The sequence below is a fragment of the Salvia hispanica genome, chromosome 1 (genome assembly GCF_029641045.1).
Source record: "Salvia hispanica isolate PSC_SH4W2 chromosome 1, Shi_PSC_v1, whole genome shotgun sequence".
Lineage (NCBI taxonomy): Eukaryota > Viridiplantae > Streptophyta > Magnoliopsida > Lamiales > Lamiaceae > Salvia > Salvia hispanica.
The window spans coordinates 51,654,490-51,661,286 of NC_142692.1; the positions used below are offsets into that span (position 1 = coordinate 51,654,490).

The 6,797-nt window shown below is 36.7% G+C and overlaps 1 long non-coding RNA gene across 1 annotated transcript; it reads left to right on the forward strand.

Moving 5' to 3' along the window:
• Positions 1 to 3,713: 3,713 nt before the first annotated feature.
• LOC125220167 (uncharacterized) lies at positions 3,714 to 6,797 on the forward strand. Its single transcript, XR_007176330.2, has 3 exons — positions 3,714 to 4,001; positions 4,921 to 6,325; positions 6,441 to 6,797. It is a non-coding gene; the product is annotated as an uncharacterized LOC125220167 (long non-coding RNA).

The following is a 6,797-nucleotide window of genomic DNA, read 5'->3' on the forward strand; positions in this document are numbered from 1 at the left end:
TCACCTAGGAAACAAGGGGCTCGATTTTTCTCCATAAAAATAAGGAATAATTGGGTCTTGGATTTAATTTGGATAAATATCCCAAGAATTAAATTAAATCCGGAAAAATAGAATTCCTTCTCCAAAAGTCAAGGGGGTCGAAAATCTCAAGAATTGGGTGACTAGTATTTATGGAAATTTTCTCTAATATTCTCACTCACCCATAAACAAATAATTCATCTCATAAATTAATAAATCACATGCCACATCATATAATCAACAAGTTTGACTTTTCAAACTTCCAATGCAAACCCTAGACTCGACTCGGCCATAGCATCTCATGCAATAAATGCATTCATAAATAATTCACGTCTCCACGTCATCAAAATAAATTTTAGGGCTCTAAAATTAGGGTTCGGGTATCCGGGATGTTACTTTAATAGTATTCCATACTAGTTACTCCATGTCTTATTATTTATATCTTCGACTATTTGAATTTTTTTTTTTTAAACTATCGATTTAAAATCAATTGTATTATAATTCCATTTTCCGGCATAGAAAAATTGATGTGGATCGCGGACTATCACTGTACGTATATGTATCTCATGTTTTTTTATTTAATTAGAAGTATCACTAAAAACTTAATATTTTATTCCTAAATTGTCAGATTTTGTTATGCTTCTCTACATTTTTCATAGGTTGAAGCTCTCTCCTCGTCGTTATCTAGTTCAATAGAGCTTGTTCTATATACGGTACTGCAACATACAAGATAAAGTTGTTTTATCTTTGAAGATGACACGCCTAATCCGATAACACTACTTATCTCGTCTTGCAGACAAAATTCTTCCTCAACTTGGTTAAATTAAGGTCATTCTAGTTTCTGCTAGATTTGTTTAGTTTAGTTTCCCAATACTTTTTTCCTTCGTATTTCTTTTGATTTGTATTACACTCAAAAAGTTTAATTCTGTAATTCAAAATAACTTTGGACAGCATTTAATTAACTCGCACACTATATATGGCAATATGGCAAGGCCAATATATAAAAGTAAATGAATGTGAAATTAATATTACAAGTAGAAAAGCGAAAATTATGACACATATGGCGCAATTAATATTATTGGTGTGAGTTTTCACAAGCTTACGCAATTAGCAGAAAATCAATGTATTCAATTAATATTATTGATGTGAGTTTTTCACAAGCTTTCGCAATATTAGTACTACAAATTAGATGGTGCTCGGTTGCCAAGATTAAATCTCTGATTAAATATGTATTATATTTGGTTATAAGATTGAACCCTTCAACTTAATCCTAAATGGATAGTCTCATGATAATTAGTCATAGCTTCTCCCCTCCAACTAAAATAATCCCACAACTTAATTCTAGATGGATAATCTCATGATTATTAGTCATGGCAACCGAACGCCATCTTAATGTACTAATATCGTATCATTTGTGAACTATTCCCTCTATGTAAAGTACATCCATATATAGCGATAGCAGTCACAAAATGTACTGCTTGTCTATTTGTAAAATCAAGCATGAGATGAATTCTAAAAAGGACGTTAAAAACATTTAGTCTTGTTTGTAAATTGTGGAATGAAGGACAATCATATTTAAGAGATACTGTAATTATTTGATTGTTACAATTCAACGTACGAACAATGATTGCATATTAAATCTTGCTGATATATACATAAAGCAAAAGGCAAGCTGTCGCTACAAAATAAACCGTGTTTATCGAGCACCAAAGTGCTCGGAAAATTTGCTTCGTCGGAATATTTATCCAAGCAACGATAGTGCTTGCCAAACTGGTCAACACAACCTTGTGCGATCATTTCAAGCACCTTGTTGTACTCGGAAAACTTGTGTTGAATAATGTGAGCACCTACTTCTGTTTGGATGTTGCGAGCACTTTGCATATGCTCACGAAATTCGCGAGTACATGCATATGCTCGGAATTTTTTAGCTGATAGTTCTGATATATTTTGAGCACATATTCCGAGCACCATAATTGGTGCTTGCCGTTTTCCGAGCACATAAATGGTGCTTGCCTTGGTTGATAGATTGTCAAGCCTAGCATGTTGATAGTATTAATATGTTATTGATTTATCGATGAAGCTTAATTGATTGAAAATGAGGAAGCACAATAAATGTCACATTGGAAACATGGAAGTCTTATTGTTTATTGTTTATTATTTATAAGTCATCACGTGTGCACAAACAATAAACAATCACATGTATAAACAATCATTTTCCCGCCTAAATGTACCTGAGTAGCATTTTGGTGAATATCTCAGCAACTGCCACTTTAGATAGTGATAGATTTATAAATAGCATGTTTAGGAATTACAATGATCACTTTTAGCGTGTCCGGATTTTTAGAGGGGAATTTATGGGACTGTCATATATTAATATAAATCATGTTGATTTAATAAAAAATTTAAACTACTATATGGATAATGGATTGGCAAAACACATCCTTAAGTCCTTGTACTTTGATTGTTTATTTCAGTAGATCCTTATACAATTTTTCTGTTTTAATAAGTCCTTCTACTTTTATATTTGATATATTCAAATCTTATTTAACGGAACCGTTAACTTTTCCGTTAAAAATATGACATATCATAATTATTTAAAATATTCCACCTAATATCCTAGTTGGAAAATATAAAAAAAAAGTGGTAAAACAATAATTCGATCACTTTTTCATCCATCTCCCTCAATCTCTCTCTGCATTAATCTCCCACTCCGTTAGCGCCATTTTTTTGTAGCAATGGGGAGCGGCAAGCAGCGCTGGAAAATCTCCTTCCACAAATCCTCCTCATCGCTGCGCTCAAGCAGGTCCAAATTCCGGCCGAGTTCCTCTGCCCTCTCTCCGGCGCTCTCATGGCGGATCCTGTAATCGTCTCCTCCGGCCACACATTCGAGCGCAGCTGCGTCTCCTTCTCCTTCCACTCCACTCTCACCGGCACCGCCACAGATTTCTCCACCATCATCCCCAATCTCGCCCTCAGATCCACGATCGTCAACTGGTGCCTCCTCCATCGCCTCGACCCCCAAAACCCCTCGCCTTTCACTCCGCCAAGAAAATCATCCGTCAATTAATGCCTCCGCCACCGCCGCCGGTCGAGTTTAATCGGATACCTAGCGTCAGCAGCTCGGAGAGTCCGCGACGCCGTGAACTCCGCTCCTTCTAACCACTAGGCCGGCGTGCTACTCCTCTTGTTTTACCTCTTTCTTTATGTTATGTTATATTTTTGGATATTAGGTAGAATATTTTAAATAATTAATATATGATGTGTCATTTTATAACGGAAAAGTTAACGGTTTCGTTAAATAAGGATTTGAATATATCAAATATAAAAGTACAAGGATTTATTAAAACAAAAAAATTGTATAAGGATCTATTGAAATAAACAATCAAAGTACAAGGATTTAATGATGTGTTTTGCCTAATGGATTCATGACATGACATCAGACGTTATTATGCACATGTATAAACCATGCCACATGTCATCGGAGCTTATCATACACATTGTAAACCATGCCACAGTCATCCTAATAAATAGTATTTGAATGAAAACATCACCTATATTTGAATGAAAGTAATAATTTAGGGAACATTTTTTTTCATTTCAAAGATTACAGTTTTTTATAGATCAAGTCACTCAAACTAGTAACTTTAATACGAGTAAAATACTATACTAGTGCATATTTAAGCCGAAAGCCTTGAATCCGTTTTGCCGCCATCACTGCAAAACCCTCTTCCTATTTGTAGTTTGAACATGACAGCAAACGACGCCGTTCTCCTCCGCTTCTCCATACCATCCGATACTCTCGCACCGTCGCCTTCACCAACCCAATCCTCAAACCAATTTCATCACCCCCACTCTCTCCTAAACGACCTCGTCTTTATAATAGAATCAGGCGACTCTCAAGCCCTATTTTCCTATAAATAATTTCTTGTGATTGCCATCGCGGTTGCTTCTTTGCTTCTCTTCAATCTGTCTAACTTTACTGGGTCAGTCACTCTCGCTCAGACGCAGTTTTGTGGTCTTAATTCTGATATTTAAGCTGTTTCAATCTTCAATTTTTGTGATATGCCTGCTTGTAGTTGTAGACAAGATTGAAACTTTTGAAGCTTAAAGTAGTAAATATTGGGAAACCTGTAAGAGAATAATCATATCCACTATTTGATATTGTTAATTTCTACTGAACTGTGTTTTGAATCTCTTATTATCTGTTAAGTTCTTAATTAAACCGCCAATAAAATCAAGAAAAACATTTCCATGTGTAATATCTGTGAATCTGTGATTGATGTCAGAAGAGGACCATGGCGTTAATTGATCCTGACCATAAATATATGTGATCCTGTTTGCTTATTTGATACATGTAATGCTATATTTGTCTTGGACATATTATGACTCAGATATCAATCATAAGTTACATAACAGGTGATAGTCTGATAGACTATGCAACTCTCAAAACCATGATATTAATAGGGATGATTAGGAAGATTGAGATCACTCAGTGAATTTATATTCTAAACAATTTACTGAATTTCTTTAGCAGTCACCCTGATGCATAAAAAAGAGATCTGGTAATTTAGCTGGTGGGTGTGATTCGGACACAAATATATTTATAACCTCAATCATGTGTCATCTTGGCTAAAACCCACCTTTGATCTGTACCCAAGTATTTATCCAACACTTGGACTCTGCTGCAGCCTATGAGAACCTTATAAGCATAGGGCGTGGTGAACAATGTTGTATGGATACTATGTGTGGATTCATTGTCTTTTCTTTTAACAAGAAAAACCATATACAAATGTATGTTTGCTATTTATTTGTTATCTAAAACAGTAACAAAATTTAATTTCGATCCATATAAGTTTTGAGACGAGCGAGTTTCATTTTTTTTTTCCTGCAATCTTGTAACAGGCCATTGGTTAACATTCCTTTATGTCGCTTGAAAAATTGTCGGTCCTTGAGTATATGAATGGACGGAATGGGAAACATGGGCACAACAGGAACTCATGTCTGTTGGTGGTTCTGACCTTTGTGCAAAATTCTCTAACTTGCATGTATATGTAGCCTTGATTCTTCAAATTGTTTTACTCTTTGAATTAAATAATGAATTTGGGTCGTTGGAAAGAATGATGCTCGAGATTGAAGGACGCATAGTGATTAGTCAGTCAGAGTCTTATGCGCCAAATAGTGATAGCAGTCATACTGACCCTATCAGTGTTGTAGCTTAAATGTTGCTTATGCCTACGGAACAAATGGTTTGAAAATTGACTCCACCAGAAGTCGGGAAGCCACCTGATTGAATTGATTGGGACAATCTTCAGACAGATTGTTCAAGGTGGCACAAGCTGAAAGGAGATCTAGCAATGTGCTCTGAGGCTCTACTTAAGCAAGTTAGATCATACCAAGGATTTGATTTGTAGAAAGACAAGGATCGGTTTGTGGAATTTGCAAATGCATCCTTGGACCTGTGCAAGGTGTATCAGGAACTTGCTTTGCGTGGCAATAGCCGTAGAGAAATGTTTGCTGCCGAGATGCAATTGAAGCAAGCTATAGATCTTTCTAGCACTAGAGAATATAGAGATCTTGTAGCTTGCCTTGAAGACATACAAAGGGCACTGAAAGCTACATAGTTGCCTGGTTCACGAAGCCTTCACTCAGCCTTTCTTGTTAGATTGATTCTCTGTATGATATACGTGCTCATGTGTGAGTGGAAGGGTAAGATGGTGTGAAATGGTGCTCATTGGCTCAAGCTTGGGTTACGCTTAAAACTTTTACTTAAACAGAGTGCTTTTGTTTTATGTATGCATTAGCTTGAGCTTCAGTAGTGTCTTATATGGAATGCAGTCTAGATTAACTTGCAAGACTTAATGAGATTCTTCAGAAGGAATGAGATTGTACAATGATCACTTGTAGATTCATAATTTAGACATGGTTTTGGCATGTGATGAATATCTTATGATTTTGATGTCTTCCTCATCAATGCTCAGTTAGTGCAGTCTTATAAATGCTGTCAAAGCCCCGTGAAGAGACTTCCTTTCGGAAGCTGACCTGTGACTGAGCCTGTGTGAGCAGAAGGTTCCCACCAAATATAACACCATATACATATGTAAGAAAAGTTGGAATCAGGAGAAAAATGCTCCACTTATTCCATAAATGTGAGATATAAGAGCATCTCCAATGGCGGACTTCCCGTCTCCCTTCGGAGAGGCTTCCGGGAAGTCTGTCGGGGAAGGGTGCTATTGTGGCACGGAGAGGAGGACGCCGACGTCCCGTGAGGACATGGGAAGGACGGGCGGACGTCCGCCGGGGATGTCCGGTATTTTAATTTAATTTTTTTTTTTAAATTCTATATATACGGCTCGTTGACTATTTGTGAATTTTAATTCCGTAACGTAAATTGAATATTTGTGAATTTTTTTAATTGCGAGAAGTCCGCGCGGGAATGACAGATTGTGCAGTGGGAAGTCCTTACGACGTGGCAGGAGGGTGAGAAGTCCTTATGACGTGGCAGGAGGTGTATTTGGGAAGGGCGACGGGAATGGCATTGGGGAAGTCCGCCCATTGGAGATGCTCGATACCAAATTCTTTGTACGTTGGATTTTCTTCAAATCATTTTCTGCGAATCGACACCAACACCTTTGGACAAAGGAATCTGTCCCTACGCATTTTATCTTGTGTTGGAGAAACTTTGCATTACATTTTAGATTTGATCATGATCAACCCAATTATAAATATAAACATAAATATATTGATGGATCAAAAATATTACTAGTAGTAGTAAAAAGTTA